Source organism: Alexandromys fortis, unplaced genomic scaffold, assembly GCF_014885135.2.
Source record: "Alexandromys fortis isolate MF-2015 unplaced genomic scaffold, M_Fortis_MF-2015_v1.1 scaffold_16, whole genome shotgun sequence".
NCBI classification, from domain to species: domain Eukaryota; kingdom Metazoa; phylum Chordata; class Mammalia; order Rodentia; family Cricetidae; genus Alexandromys; species Alexandromys fortis.
This window is the reverse complement of record NW_026067893.1, coordinates 3,587,153-3,604,372: the sequence shown is the minus strand read 5'-3', so window position 1 is coordinate 3,604,372 and position 17,220 is coordinate 3,587,153. Positions and strand designations below refer to the sequence as shown.

Below are 17,220 nucleotides of genomic sequence, written 5' to 3'. Positions count from 1 at the left end.
GCGACTACAGGCATTTTATCAGAGGCTGTCCCCCCTCAACACCCACTAAAAGTTTAACTAACACATACCGAGTTACCAAATAAATGAGCACATCCTTCCTAACTATAAATCGAACCACAGAATAGACTCTCCTAAAATAAATGGTCTAAAGGAATGGTGGGTAAGAATCCCAGCCCTCCTCTGGTTCCTGCGGGCATTACACAAATGGATCAATGGCTAAAAATAAAGAGTCCCTTGTTTTACATGGAGTACAGAGATCAAAACACGCCTGGACCAAAGAATGACAGTCAACTCTTCAATATTGTTTGTTTGTTTTGTTTTTCTAGCTTTTGTGGGTTTTTTTTTTTAAATGATGTCTGTCTTCCTCCACTTTGCCCAGATTCTAGGACGCTCCTGTTCGCTCCCATTGGGAGGCAGAAGCCAGAAATAGCTGTTGCCTCATGGCCCTCACTTCCCTCCATTGTCGGCACCCAGTCCTCTGGAACCTTCCCTGTGTTGTGGATGCTGGTCTGTGAATTCCCAGTCGGGTGAGTAACGACGTCGGGTCAGCCTAAACTAAAGACACACTTCAGGGTATTCTCTTCAGGAAAAGGGTATTTTAGAACGGACGCCACTGCCTCTACAGACGCATTAAATACTCTCCCAGTGTGTGCAGTGGCTGAAGAACTGGAGGAAGGACATATGGAAGAAAGAACTCGTTTTGTTTTTTTAATTTACTGAAAGTCTTAATAACTTTCTTTCTGAGCCAAAAAAAAAAAAAAATCTAAACACAAGGCTGGAGTCATGTGATCTCCAGTCAGTTAGCAAATAATGTTTGAATGCTTGACCCACAACGCCGGCTTTTATTTGATTTTAATAATTATACAAAAGATTCAATTACAAAAGAATAAGGGCTTTCCCGCCCACTAATTATTTTAATGGGCAATCCTCATATGTTGGTAAGTGCATGTTAGATAATTGCCTCCATAATACAGCGGACTGGGAAAATAGAGCCCTAACATATTGGCAGAAGATCAAGTACGTCATATGTGGCTGCGCACACTTGCAATCCCAGCACTTGGGGCCGAGGCAGAAGCAGGCTGATTTGCAGGGCAGCCTGAGCAACACATGTGGCTACACAGTGAAACTGTCTCAAAACATTAATAACAATAATGATAATAACAACAGTCATAACAGCCACAGACACACTGAAGTATACATTTTAAAGCTACTTTTTAAATTCATTAGAAGAAAGAGAAGGACATTGGAAATAATTGGATCTGGAGATGAGGCTTAGTTTCGGAGCATGGCCTAGCATGTGCACTGCAGATTAGTTAATTAATTAATTAAACGACTATCGAAACAAAAGCACCAGGCATCAAATTCCCACAATAGTTTTTCTGCCTCAGTAGAAACCATCATGTATGTAAATTACTCCTAAATTAAAATATATTTCAGGACATTATATGAGTTTGATTTTAGTTGGCGTTATAGTTGTATGTCTATAACCGTTGCAATACCTGAGCACGCCAATAGCTCAGAAATGCTCTGGATTGAAACGAAGAAATGGATAACCCAGAATGTAAGCTTAACTTTTAATATAGCTAATCTGCAGTCAGGTATGCAGCCATTGACCAAAATTCTGTCTTTTGTTTGTTGGTTTGGGTTGGGAGGGGGGACTGTTTTCCTTTTGTTGTTGTTATTTTGGCTTGGGGGGTTGGTTTTTGTTTGAGACGGAGTCTCAGGCCCCCCACCAGACTGTCCTGGAACTCACTATAGACAAGTTGGCTTTGAACTCCCAACCCTGCGCTCAAGTGCAGAGGTGACAGGCACAGCCCACCGTGTTCAGCTCTGGAGGCCTCCTTTGACTAACACGTTAGCATCCACGGCCCAGGAATGACGAGAATTTGCAGTGGGTTCTCTGGAAGACAACAGTCAGCACTGACAGGCAGACAGACGGCACCTCACCATCCACTGTGCCGTCTCAAGAGACTTTCTGATGTATGTCAGTTCTGTTCTCAGTTGGCGGGAAGAAGGAAATGGTTTTTCTTTGTGGATTCTCTATCTATCCTGGTTAAGTTTTACTGTCAGCTCGGCAGAACCTAGAGTCACCCGGGAGTGGGCACTCCATCGAAGACTTGCCTCTGTCAGACTGTGAGAAACTGTCTAGACTGAGGATTGATGATCACTGTGGACAACACCATCCCTAGACAGGTGGACCTAGGTTGTACAAAAAAGCTAGCTGAGCACCAGCCAAGAGTGAATCAGTGCCTGCCAATTCCTTGTGGAATCATGTCTATGACCATACCACCCTGAACGTGCCCGATCTCTTCTTATGGAATCATAAGGTTAGCCAGCACTCATGACTGGACTTCCACTGAAGCATGCTTGACTATGCTCTGTAGATTAACTCAATAGATGGCCTATCTGGATGGATGAACGGGTGGATGGATGCATTTTTCTAGATGATACTGTTCTAACCAGGGTAAAATTCCTTTCTCCTCCAAAGTGCTTTGGAAAGTGATGATCAGGCAGATAATGGCAGCCACGAGTAAATTATAGTTCAATATACATTTCCACTTAAAATTTTTCTCATAAAGCACATTTTGATCATTTTGATCATATTTTTCCCCTCTTCCACTCCTCCCAGGTCCTCCCCAATATAGCTAAAAGTTAATGATGCTCACAGATCTAACGTAGGAATAACTCAACCTTCTGAAGCCTTTGATGAAATGAAGCGCACCCTGCTACTGTGCGCTGTAGCCACATTCCTCATCGGCGGAATCCCTTGGCCCTTCGTGTCCGCAGTGCCCTCCCCACTGCTGAGAGGGGCTGACCGCTGAGATCCACTTCTCCAACACTGACAGACAAACCAGCCTCCCACGCCAGCATGCTGCCCAGGTCCATCATTTCTGGGCTCCCTCTCTCCCTCTCTCATGTCGCCCTTCCCCCCATCCCTGCTTCTGGCCGCTCTTCCCTCGTCTCATCCCGCTTCATTCATCTAAATCCATCCGAAGCTCACGTGTTCTCCAAGAACACAGTTCTGTTCGAGAAGTCTCACTGACCCTGTGGTCCTCCTCTACAGCTTAATAGGGCCAGTCCTTAGTGTGCCATGACAGCCCCACATCCCTTGTTATCTGCCTCACTTGGCAAACCCTTTTCCAAATATTCGTACTTCTCTCTTCCTAAAACACTGTGAGTTCCCTGAAAGCAGATAAGGGATTCTATTTATTATTGTTGTTATTTTCTGCAGAAATATCGATAGATAAACAAATTTGTCAAATCCAACAACAAATAACCTTAAACTTAAAAAAAATCCAAGAAAAAGATATCGTAGACATCAAAGCAAAACTATGAAACAAGTTAGTATTCTGGGGGCTATTTGGAGAACGTAGCGACGCAGAGAATAGGAAAGTAGTAACTTTTGTCAAGTTTGTACAACCTCAGAAAACATATGCCTGTAGCAAATACATGGGGTCTGCTAATTGACCAACTGCTAACACATAATAGGTGTTCAATAAATGGTGTTTAAAGGCTCAGTTGGTAGAGCACTTGCTTAGCTTGCACCATGCTGTGGCCTGATATTCATGGCTGTGTAAAACCAAGGCTGGCGCACAGCTTGTAAACTCAGCATCCCAGAGGTCGAGGTAGGCCAACCAAAAGTTCAAGGCCATATTAGACTGCATAGGGAGTTTGAGCCAATCTGGGGTACGATACCCTGTCTAAATAAATACTAGATGGATAAAAGTCTATGTCCTCAACTAGAATAAATGGAGGAAATTAGTAGATAAAAGACGCATTTTTCCTTTACTGGATTTTTGTCTCAATCCACTACAACCATATCTATTTGTTTCCCAAAAACCCCACAAAGACATCATGTGGGCTAGGTTTTTTTAATTAATTAATTTAAAGAAAACAATCTTTTCTCATTGTACATACCAATCCCAGTTCCCACTCCCTCCCTCCTTTTGCTCCCTCCACCTTCCCTCCCACCCCCCTCAGATTCTTTTTTTATTGTTTTTATTGTGAGCGCTACATTTTTATCCGTGCCCCTCCCCCCTCCCCTTCTCCCATGATCCCCATGTGAACTAGTTTTATGTCAACTTGACACAAACTAAAATCTAGAAGAGAGCAGAAGCTGAGGAAACTCCTCACCAGGCCGGCCTGTGGGCAGGCTTGTGGTGCAGTTTCATGATGGAAGACTGATATGAGAAAGCCCAGGTCACTATGGGCAACGCCACCTCTTGGGAGGTGATCATGGGTGCAACAGGAAGATGGGCTGAGTAAACCATGAGGAGAAATCCAGGAAGCACCTCTCCCTCCGCACAGCTGCCGTTCCTGCCCTAATCTCCAATCACGGTGGAGCACGATCAGGAGAGGGGACATGAAATGAACCCTTTCCTCCCCGAGCTGCTTTTGGTCACATTTTATCACAGCAATAGAAACTCTAAGACAAATATACTAAGAAAAGTGTGCCAACCACCTTCCCTCCTCACCCCTGCCTGTCAGGTAGCCAAGCCAACCACCTTCCCTCCTCACCCCTGCCTGTCAGGTAGGCAGTTTAAAATGCTGGTAGACACTCTTCTGCAATGTTCAATCTATACACAGGGCACATACACACACAAGGATTTTTCTTAATTTACAAAACTTGGGTTCCAGTTTTATACACACCATTCGAAAACTGGCCCTTTTCATTTAACAGTGTATGATTGACAGCTGCCCAAGACAGGGCATATAGACCAAACTCATTCTTTCCAATAGTCCACAGAGCATGCACCATAATTCAGAGGCATTTCCCTATAGATGAGCCCTCCTCTTGCCTCTGCTTTCATGGGAGTTCTGAAATCCAAGGTGTCAAGACTCTCTGACATTGCCAGACCACACAGACTCTGCCTGCTCTCTCTGCTGGCGTGGCTGAGGCCGTCCACGGGTGCCTCAACCTTTCATGCAGACACAGTCTTTGAAAGGCTAGCGCACTCATGCCTTTTGCACAGTGCCCGTTATCCGCCATGTATCTGACATTGGATAAATATTTAACAGCTATTGAACTGAACCAGACACTAACCAATCGGAAATCAGCTGGAAGGTCTCTGACTACAGTGTTCACTGCGTTTTATTATCCGGGTAGGAAGTAAAAATAGGAAAATATTATTTCTAACCTCATACTCTTGCACTGTGTTTGAATTTAAACACTTATTTCATAACTTACATATATTCTATCAATGTGCTGGCAGGCTTTTATCATATGGGAGTGTTTTAATATTATTTCTGTGACCTAAAACTGATCTTATGATAACTGTGAAAGGATGCAGGCCCAGCACTCAGAGACAGGCGCTCTCCAAGGCTGCCATACTGGCCTGCACAGAACTAAGTAGAGCCTGTGGAAGAGTCAGACTTCAAAATCTACCCTGAATATTCTTTAAATGGTTTAGGTTTGTGTGTGTGTGTGTGTGTGTGTGTGTGTGTGTGTGTGTTGTCCACAAACACGTGTTAGAATGTGTACATTCATGTAAGACTCTGTGGAGGCCAGAAGAGGGTACTGGAGCTCCAGGAACTGAGGTGACAGGCAGCTTTGAGCTACCTGATGCAGGTGCTGGGAACTGAGCTTATGTCTTTGGGAAGAGCAGTAAGTGCTCTTAACTACAGTGTCCTCTCTCCCCATGCCCTACCCTGCATATTCTGTGTGAGTGAGTGTGAGTGTGTGTGCACACCTGTGTGTGCAGGTGCACATGGAGATGTGTAATATTTTCTCCTCCTGTTCTCTATTTCCATTTTTTTGAGACAGAGTCTCTCACTGAACTGAAGCACATAACCCAGACAGTCCGTGAACCCAGGGGTGCCCCTGTCTCCATCTCCCAAACTGCTGGACGCCGAGGCCTAGCATGAGTTCATGAGTGCTAGAGATCTGAACTCAGGTTCTCTGCTTGCGGCAAGCACTGTACTGATAAAACACCTCCCGGTCCCTGCCTCCCCAAATGTCTTTATTTGGTACCTCTAGCACAAAGACTGGTGTCTGTATATGATGCCTGAGAACCCTAAAATTTGGGGGCCTCATGCCAATCTAATAGTACTTAGAAGTACCTGGACATCTTCCCACGTGTGTGGCTCAAGGGCTCTGCCTTTGCAATAGATGATCCATCAGCTCTGCACCCAGACCTGGTAATCAGCCTTTTAAAAAGATGAATTATGAGAGCCTCTATCTAGTGCGGCCATTTCTTCTGGATGCTGAGTCCAGATCCGGAACATGATGAGCCCACTCTGTTCTCCAGCGATAAAAACACTCCGCCAGGCTAAAAGTTCAGCCAGACCATGTGGAGAAACTGTTGATGCAAACAGCCTAACTTACACTGCCGCGAAAGTTAAAAACACTAATCGTTGGTTTAATAGTAGATTTAATTTTAGTTCATACTCCATATGTCTTAAATAGCGAACAAGTGCATGTTTTTTCTCTATTTTTCTTCATATTGTTCTTATACTGAAATTTAACTTATGTCAGTGTTTCCGGTTTTGTTTTGTTTTAGGCTTTGCCCTCCATACCTCACATGGGATAAACCAATGGGATTTACATCCCCAGAGCTAAAGAGTTTCCTGCTTACTATCTGTATATTTAAACAGACACGTTAACTTTCTGATCCTGGGGTTTAATCTCCACCTCCACCTGTACGATGGCAACAGATACAGAACTGGCCAAAGACAGGGTCACTCACAGTTTTGATGTGTTTTGAGGTCCCAGAGGAGCTACTTCGCCAAGCACACACTGTACTCATTGTTTAGAATTTTGTTTCAATCTGTGTACATAACAGTACTTTGCAAAGACTTTGATAGCTTCTATGACTTGGTCCTAATGCTGGAAATGGAGGGGTCAGAATGGGATGGTTAAATGACTGTCACCAAGCACAGGCAATCCTGTTTCCCTTCGGTCAACGTCACACAATACCTGTGAAGGTGTTCGTGAACACTCTGGTCAAAGGACCTGAACCAGACAGCGCTGGGCAGGGAGCAGTCACCAGCCAGTGAAGAGTGAGCACTGAGTACAAAAGCTCTCGAAACCTCAGCTCCTTCTACCAAATGGGGAGGCAACACTAGTGGCCATGCACCGTGCTCTTAAAGGGGTGAGGTTGACAGTGAAAACCAACCGGCACAACTACAAACATGGGCTTGAAGGGAAACGGGAAATCAGCGTGTTTGAAGGTAGGCTCAGAAATACTTGAGAAAGCAGGTTCCGTGCAGACTTAGTGCCCATCTGACATCCTGGATAAACCACAGACACCATGGGAAATTAATGATGTCATCTGTTGGGCTGTATGCTTCCCGGGACATGTCAGGGTTCCCAGTGGTCAGGTGGCACCAACAGTTAGTGAGGCTTTGCTGCAAGGGATTTTAGTGGCGTGTAAAACCAAGTCAAATGCTCTTACCCAAGAGAGTTTACAACCTCTGACATATTTTCCCCACGTGCTCCTTAGTGAGCATAAAGGTCAGGGGTGAATTCAGCTTCAGAACACTGTTCGGAGTCCCAGACCAAGTGTCCTGGGATCACACAGGAGAACCTGCTCATCAAGGACCTTCCAGACACGCTGCATCCTTTTTCCTTCCGTCGACCCCAGCATGCACAAGGCATTGGCCATAAATATGCTGGACATAGCCCAGGGCTCCATGCCACCTCTATAGCCTGATCATGTAAAATGTAAATCCCAGCTCCATATCTATCCCACTTCTAGACACGAAGGAGAACAATCCCACTTCCAGAGCAATCACCAACCAAGATCAGATTCTGCAAAATGAATTTTCAGCATTCTGAATAGAGATTATGGATGATAATCCCCAGCATGACCCTAAAAGGGAGTGCTTCATTACCTAACAATGTAATTGAATTTCTAACTCTCTCCCATACCAAAAAGGGCCAAAGCTTCAGAGTTTAAAGGCCAGCTCTGCAACCTGTCACAAGTCACTTCAAGGGGAGTCAAAGATGTCCAAGTCGCTGCTTTGCAAATACACTTTCTAAAAATAATCAATATTTTCCTTCAAGGCTTATGACAAAGCAACCAAGCCACTTCGTTTTAATTGCTTGCAAGCTGCACACTGACTCGATCTCTTTAATATTTCACTCATAGTAGCAGCCGCGGCGCTATGACTAACTCCTCTCCCAAGCATCACTGCTGGCTCCAGATGGCAAGAAATGCGTTCCCTTCACTCCTGCCTGAAAAGCAATTCTGATTTTCCCCTTTCTTCCCATCCTTCCACTTCACCTGCAGTAATTATTTCTGCTCCAGATCAAAACGGGAGGGACGAGAAAGGGGGACACCAGGTAACCGTTAGTACAGGTAAATTTACTTTTTTTTTTTTTAATGAAGTATGAACTCTGCAGCTTTAAATCTTGCTGCATCGAGCCCTGGATTTCTTCCATAACTGAGCTACAAAATGGTAACAAGAAAGGAGAAAAAAAATACCTCTTCCACCCAGCCAGCCCTTCCACAGCTCTTCAGCAAGACTGGCAGTGGCCAGCCCATCCCCCACGCCCTCCCAGCCCAGAGGCGCAGCTAGTACAGGTGGGCTGGGCACCGGACCTTGGCCCTCAGGCTTCGCCCACATCCGGCGATCAAGGTCAAGGGCGAGGGCTTCCTTTCCCAGCCCAGGAGCCCGGGGAGTCGCTGCCAAAGTTTCAGGCCCGGCTGGGGCCAACACGACTCTCGCAGCCCCTTGCCCCCTGGCACCTGCCCAGCGCGCACTCTCCAGACCCGGCACTGGGTCCGCACACCGTGCCACCTGGTCCCCACTCACCTCGTGTGGACATGGCTCAGGCAGCGGCAGCCGAATCCGGAGGGAGAGGAGAACCCGCAGGGCGTGGGGAGGATAGGATCCCGAGATGCGCACACGGGCTCGCGCCTCCCCAGCCCCAGGCCCCGGGCGGACGCCGCCTCCCGCAGGACACCTGCTCCGCGCTCCGGGCAGCCGGGCGGGCGGGCAGGCGGGGATCTGCAGGGCGCGGCGCTGCTGACAGCTACGGCCGGCTGGGCGGGGCCGTCTCCCCCGCCCGGTGCCCGCGGGCAGGCCGGGCCCACTCGGGTCCACTGGCTGCTGGGGACGCACTGCCGGCTTGGCTATCGCACCAGGCAGAGCTTTGTTCCTGAGCAAGGTGGGCATGTGATGGGGTGGGGGAGTCTGCGTGGTCCATACTGTGGACCCGAGTCCCTGATGATGATGTTGTTGGGGGGAGGGGGGAGGATGACTGTCAGTGAGGCTTTCCAGCTTCCAGCCTTGGTCCCAGAGAGACACCGTTAGGACTGATCCTATACCTTCCATAAGTGCTGCCCTTGACTGGGGGAAGAATTCCACAGACACCTGAGGGGGTTGACCCTCACTGTGGAGCAGTCTTTGGCAGCTCATAATAACAGGTCCAGCAATTCAGAAATGTTCAAAGAACAGGTGGACACAATTCTATGAAAAAAATAATTGGTCAATAATTGGAGAAAGCCCGACGATATGATGATCCTGTGGGGAGGGAGGTGTCAGGGGGAAAAAAGACATAATGAGAAAAGAAAATTTCAAACTTCAGTAGCACTAAATTTCAAACCCCTAAACTCAACAACTAAAATCAACTCCTTGTCTGTCACCTTGACGACATTCCTTTTAGACAGGTCACAGTCCAGTTTCTTGTGTCTCAAGAAGACTTTCTTTCCCTCCATCCCCAGCTCACTACTAACAGGAATCACCTGGGTGTTTGCAGGGTCGCCTCCCTGCCCAGCCTGCCTCCAGCCCTCCCTCCTTCGCTCTGCCTGCTGCTGCCTTGACGATAGTTTTTCTGCTGAGGACGTTGTCGTTACTCCCAAACCTGCAGGCTGTCCCCGCCGATCTCCAGATGGTCTTATTTCATCCAACTCATTGCAACCGAGCAGTTCCTCCAACAGAGACTTAGCGAACAGAGGCTACCAGCCGACCTTTGTGTCAGGTAGTCGGGCGACCACAGCGGTGAACAGGGTAGGCATGACCTACGTCCTAAACAGCTTCTGAAGTGTTGAGAACCTTTGCACACTGAGCAAGCCTGCCCCCCCATGCACCTCTACTTACACCTTGCACGAGTACTTTCTCCGCTGACATTTCTCAATAGTGTCCCCTGCCTGTCTTTGCTCTCACCATTCTTTGCTATTGCCTTTCTCCCCATCTAAGTCACCCCTAAGCCACCTCATGAAACGTTCCCCAGGTCCTTCTGTGCCCGCTGACCTCTAAGCTTCCATGTGTTTTCAGAACACCAACACACAACTGCTTTAAAAACATGTTGTTTTGTGTTGCTCCTTAAAGATTGCCCTGTGTGTTTTCTCCTCCCCCAAAGCTCCATAAGTACTCCGTGAACATTGCAGCCCTGCCAAGTTCGGCACGTATGTTACCAAGCATGTATTCTAGTGGATGTCATACAGGGACACAGGTCCCAGAACCGTGTGCTTGTCTACCTTGAGCCTTGCGATAATACCTAGTCCCTTTCTTCATCTGTCTGCCACAGTCATTCTGGACTTCGTAACCTCATTGTACAACCACAGATACAGTACAAGCAGATCTTACCCTCGTGTCCTTAAGGCGCTTATAATAGACCACACAGATGGTCATAAAATATGCTCTCACTGTCTGGAATAAGGCAATGTACACAGTGTTTTTTAGGCGGAGAGCAAGTCAGTCCTCAGCTTAGCTGTAGCTTTCCCATCCAGGAAATCAACCAACTGTGAGCTGAAACTATTGAATAGAACAGCTGCATCTTGTCAGACGCGTTGGCACATGCCTGCAGTCTCAGCCCTCAGGAGGCCAAGGCCAGAGAAGAGGGTCATGGGTTCAAGGCCAGCCTGGGCTACGTAGCAACACCTGTCTGAAGAAAATAAACCATGTTTGCATTGAACATGGATTGCTATGCTTGCTTTGCCTTGGTTTCCTAAGTGACCTAATATATCATTTTATACAGCATTTACATTACACTAGTTATAACTAAGCTGGAAATGGTTTAAAGAACCCAAACAGAAATGTATAGTTTACATGCAAATATGATAGCATTTAATATAAGACACTGAAGGACATGTGTACTCAGGACCTGGCAGCTTCAAAAACAGGTCTGAAGAGATGACTCAGTGGGTAAGAGCACTGGCTGCTCTTCCAGAGAGACCTGGGTTCAATTCCAGCATCCACGTGACAGCTCACAACTGTCTGTAACTCAAGTTCCAGTGACTCTGACTCCCTCACACAGACATATATGCAAGCCAAATACCAACACACATAAAAATTAAATGAATAAATAAATAAAAATTACATTTAGGGGCTGGAGAGATGGCTCAGAGGTTAAGAGCATTGCCTGCTCTTCCAAAGGTCCTGAGTTCAATTCCCAGCAACCACATGGTGGCTCACAACCATCTATAATGAGGTCTGGTGCCCTCTCCTGGCCTTCAGACATACATGTAGACAGAATATTGTATACATAATAAATAAATATTTTTTTTAAAAAATTACATTTAAATATAGGTTTATTGTCAGAGATCATTGTTAGCTACAAGTAGATTTTCCTATTATTAATTGCATTTTATCTTCAGGTTTAGTATCAATTCCAAGTTTTAAAATATATATGGCTGGCTTATATATCTTTATTTGGTGTGTGTGTGTATACACGCTCCCACATACGTGCAAGGGTGTGTGTGGATGAGTGTTGGAGGCTGGTACCAGATATCTACCTCCATTGCCCCCCCCACTTTATTTTTTGAGGCAGGGTCTCTTCACTGAACCTAGAGATCACTGTTTCCACTACACAGGTTGGGGGACGGGATCTACCTGTGCCCACTACCCCCAGTGCTGGATTCAGGGACACGCCACCATACCTGCTTTGTGTGGGCTCTGGGGATCTGAACGCAGGCTCCAGTGCTTCTGGGTGGGCATTTACCCACCGAGGCATCTCCCCAGCCCCACTGACTTGTATTGAGCAGCAACGCTACTGAGGAATGCCTTCAGAGTCAGCCACGCTACAGAACAGCTGTAGCGTTAGAAATCTAAGAACTAATTCTTCCAACCTGAATCAAGACAGTTGCTTCTGAAATAATAATCTCTGTGTGAGCAAGCTGGAAAGAACAAGATATCTTTGGGACACAATGAGTGTCATTTATAAGATTAATAAATACTATACTATAAATTCTATACTATAAACTAGAGGAGTTTGGATTGACCAAAAGAAGAAACATATTCCAAACTGTCTGGGGGAAAAATGGTTAGTTACTTTTGACTCTTGCCAAAAATATGCTTTCTACTTTGAATGGAAGCGAGCGAGTGTGCATTATTCATGCTTTCTGTCTTCAAATGATTGAATATTGATCTCCACTCCCACAGCTCTTGGCTGTTGCTCACTCTCTTCTCATTCTCAGCCTGAACTTCATACAAGCAGCATGGGAATAATTCTACTTTAGCGTAATTTCTAGTAGAAAAAAAAAAGGTACTTAATACTTGGACATCAAACACCTCTGGGCAGTAGACAATTAGGAAATCCGACAAGGAAGGCCTGGTCTTGGACAGCATGTGGGGTAGAGAGGGTGACTCTGAGACTGCTTTTTAATCCAGGCCTCTAGAGGAGTTAGGTGACCTCAGGTTGATGGAATCTTGGACTCTCAAGAAAATAAAGCAAAATTCTGCTTTATAAAAGCACCTGGGGGGGGGGTGGAAAGATGGCAAGTCAGTCAAGAGGCCTTGCTACTCTTTCAGAGGACCTGAATTCAGTTTCTAACATCCATGTCAGCTGTTCAGATGACCTGTAATTCCAGCTCCAGGGAGCTCCTTCTTCTAGCCTCTGTGGATACTCACTCACACACACACACACACACACACACACACACACACACACACACACACATGGGTCTGGGGGAGAATAAATGTTTTTAAAGCATCCCCAATGTGAACTCCAACAATTTCCATGGAGTAAAAGCCACCAAAAATGATGCAAAGATCATCAGTAACACATGAACATAGTCAGCTCTTGGTATGATTCAGCCAGAACAGCAGGTATAGACCAAAGTGTGACAGAGGAGTACAATTCCCGTGCAGCAAATATAAATTAGGTATAAAATATATAAAGTAAAGTGATAACAGGTGATATCACTGAGCTGGTATACTATCAAAATGATTGAGTAAATTAAAAAAGAATCAAAACTACGGTCAGAGCCTTTAATCCAATGGATAGGTATAAAGAAAACATAGAAAAAAGAAGTGGCATAGAAGGTAAAACTATAAAACTATACAGGAGAAAGCTTTGAAAATGTAGGAAGCGGATAACACGCAAAACTTGGTTAAGATAGATGAAGGGAGACGCCAGGCTGGGACTAAGGTCAGAGCATCGCTCAGCCCTCACCAGAGAAGCTGCTTCCTGACATACATAGTGATTAACACAGAGACCCTCAACTTGGCAAAGTGCAGGCAGTGAGAGACTTTGGAGCACTTAGTCCTAAATGGGATGCCTTCATTAAACCCCTCCCCTCAAGGCTCAGGGATCTGTGTGGAAGGGAGGCAAAAAGAATCTAAGGAAACAGCTTCTTTGAGATCCTGTAGTGGGAGACTACTTGTTCATTTCCCAGCGGCCCAGACCCAAATAATCACAGAAACTATTTGGTCAATAGTTTAGTCATATTCCTTGTTAGCTCTTACATGTTGTGTTGAATTAACACATTTTTATTAATCTATTGCTGTGGGACAATGGTCTGGACCCTGTCACTTGTAATTTAAATAAACGCTGATTGGCCAGTAGCCAGGCAGGAAGTATAGGCGGGTTGACCGGGCAGGAAGTAGAGGCAGGGCAATGAGAATTCTGGGAAGAGGGAAGTTTCAGTCTGCAGTCATCACCCAGACACAGAACAAGCAAAATGTGACTGCCTCACCAAAAAAAGTACCAAGCCACGTGGCTAACACAGACAAGTATTATGGGCTAATATAAGTTATAAGAGTTAATGAGATGCCTGAGCTACTAGGCCAATCAGTTTATAATGAATGTAGACCTCTGTGTTTTTCTTTGGGACTGAACAGCTATGAGACTGGGAAGGACAGAAACCTCGGTCAATGATTTATGTATTGCCTGAGGTCGTGGCATACTGATAGGGTTTCGTCAGGCATCTGTCTCCTGTGGCAGCTACATGCCGTCTCTTTGGCTCTGCCTACTTTCTATATCTCTGTTCAGATTTCCCACCTGGCTTTGCCTTATTAACTCTTTGGCCGAGGTAGACTTATTCATTAACCAATGATAATAAAACATATTCACAGCATGCAGGGGAATCCCACATCGAGACACAACAGGACAGATGCACATGTGAACTCACAGAGACCGCGACAGCACACACAAGACCTGCACAGGTTCAAACAAGACAAAATCCCAGAGCTGGGAAGCAGAAGTGGACACAAAGCCCCACCTCTAACCAAGAAGCTATGTGTGATTTATACCTGCTGGAAGGAAGAACAGTTTTCTCAAAGGAAGCATCACTGGGTAGCTGAACCACACTCCAGGGTAAGCGCCATGCCTAGGAGTAGCTGGCCAACCAGAATAGACTCCATGTCTTTTGTTTGTTTGTTTTTCTTTTTTTTAAAAAAAAATTTGTCTTTTGATTTCCCTTTTCTGTTTGTTTGTCTGTTTTGGTTTTTCGTTTTTGTTTTTCTTATTTTTCTGAGAGCAAGAACATGAAGTTGGGTGGGTAAGGCAGTGGGGGAGGATCTAGGAGTGGGGGAAGGGAAAGAATATGGTCAAAATATGGTATATTAAAAATATTTTATTTTATGTTATTAGATTTTTGAGACAGAGTTTCTATGTATAGCCTTGGCAGTACTGGAATTAGCTTTGTAGACCAGGCTAGACTCTAACTCATAGAGATCAGCCTGCCTCTGCCTCTGAAGTGCTAGAATTAAAGGGATGCACCACCATCACCTAGCTGAAAAAGTATTTTAAACAAAAACATTTTTAAGGATAGATGGAGGAGAAGAATTGATGTATAAATAATAAAAATCCTAGGAAAGAATTAGAACATGTAGGAGAACCAACACTTGACAAGAACAGCTGAGAATACTGTGTAAGTCAACAAACTAAGGAAACATGAATATATCGACTAGAATGAGTTAAAAACATGGAAATAGACACATTCCATTGAAACTGAACAACAGTGGACAGGTCTAAAAAGTGAAGAAAAATAAACATGCAGAAATCAAGTTGGTGCTAACCCAGAAGCACCATCCCTACTGGCCAGCTTCTGTGGTGTGGGGGTGGTGGTTAAGTGCTAAAGGCCAACTGGGGATAAAATTAATCATCAGTCTAACTGAGTTATGGATCCTGTGAGATAAAAATAATAACTAGCCTAGCAAGACGTTCCCACCAGCACAGTAATGGCATGAAGATTATAAAACCACTTTCTGAACTGATCCAAGGCCCACTCCCTAAAATGAAGCTCAGGGTTTTCACTGCTAAGGGAACAAGAACCCACAGCCAGGCAAGTCCTAGGCCCCAGAGGAGAAGCTATTACAATTATTCTGTTAAAGGGACACAGTACTGAACTGACTCCTAATGACTTACCGTTATGCCCATAGGCTGATGCACAGATTGATGTATCTCTTAGGCTTCCTCAGAGAAGTTTGTTATCATAGTGAATATTGGTTAATAATACAGAGACCCGCAACTGCCAACATGCAGAGAATAAGAGACTTCAGAATATTCTGTCCTAAATAAATATCTGTATCACACCCTTCTCCCAAGGCTCGGGGATCATCCCAGAAGAGAGAAGCAGAAGATTATAAGAACTATAGGGGTAGATGGACGACCACAGGCAAACCATGTGTCCCAGCACTGAAGGGCAGCTGCACACATGGACTGACAGCTGTCATGACAGCATGCACAAGACCTGTAGAGAACCAACACGGAGGAGGGGAGGTGGTCATGGAGTCCCAACCCTACCTGAGGAGCTATTGGCAAATGGTGACTGCTGGACGGGAAGAGCTTCCAGTACACACAAACATCCTCTGGAGACCTTATTGACTGCTCGACTGCACGTCCATCACTTGGAGACTCAGAGGAGAAAATGGACAAACACTTGAAAACCAAGCAGATTGTTGAGTTCACACGTCCTCCAAGGTACAGTGGACATAAGCTGGTAGTTAATCTAAGGCATTTGGTTGAGGACTCACAGGAGCCACACTTGAATATAAAAGCTCAAATATTGCCAGAGTGAAAAATTTATCTGTCCACTCTCGTGGTTTTTAAAAAGCCTTGAGAAGAGCAAATTGATCTGGAAAGACCTCAACAGCCTACTAGAATGAAGAACAATACTGAATAAAATCCAGGATCCAATAAAGCAATGACTACAGTACTCAGTATCTGGTAAAAATGGCTGAAGATGCCAAGGAGAATGTACTTCGAAGTCCAAAGACAAGTCAGTTGTTAACACAGATTCAGAATGACAGACAGACAGACAGACAGACAGACAGACTGTAACTATAGATAACAGAGATAATGTGAGCCAACTATGTTTCCATATTAAAAAAGCAAGTATATAATGGGAAAAGTGCTTTGGCTCTCTCTACATTTATATACATTTATATTACATTATATTATATTATATTATATTATATTATATTATATTATATTATATTATATTATATTATATTGCTGTGACAAATGCCTGTGTCCTAGTCTTCTTCCTATGACTGTCATAAACACCATGACCAAAAGCCACTTGGGGAGAAAACAGTTTATTTGATTACACAGGTGACCATTAGTAGAAGCCAGGACAAGAACTCCAGGCAGGAACCTGGAGGCAGGATCTAATGCAGAGATTATGGAGGTGTGCTGCTTTGGGTTGCTCAGCCTGCTTTCATATACACCCCAAGACCACACAACTTTGGAGCAGCCATGTTCAGTTGGCCCTACTGTTTTGGGCCTGTGACGTAAAAAAGTGTCCTAGCAGGAATGGGGGACATAGTCGAACATTTACCTTCTGGCTAAGAAACGAGAGAGAAAAAGAGACCAGAATTCAACAGGCCCTTTGGGATATACTCTCAATTACCTAAAGCCTTACGCCCGCAGGACTTTGAGACACACTTAAGAGTTGCACCTGCCAGCTATTCTGCATAGCTCCCTCCTTCATGCGCAGGTATACATGACTGCAGGACACATGCAAAGCACACGCATGATGAAATGTTGCTTCTTTCATAACATGCTCTGGTTCTAACCAGCACATTTTCATCCGTCAATTTATCCTGGAG

General features: G+C 45.1%; 1 long non-coding RNA gene across 2 annotated transcripts; it reads left to right on the top strand.

Annotated features, from left to right (window-relative positions):
* The first annotated feature begins 313 nt into the window (after positions 1-313).
* LOC126503202 (uncharacterized) lies at positions 314-16,609 on the top strand. 2 transcript variants are annotated; one of them, XR_007592221.1, is made up of 3 exons: positions 314-527; positions 14,242-14,482; positions 15,716-16,609. It is a non-coding gene; the product is annotated as an uncharacterized lncRNA (long non-coding RNA). The 2 variants fall into 2 exon arrangements; XR_007592219.1 differs by lacking the exon at positions 314-527 and adding an exon at positions 9,680-9,954.
* Positions 16,610-17,220: the final 611 nt, after the last annotated feature.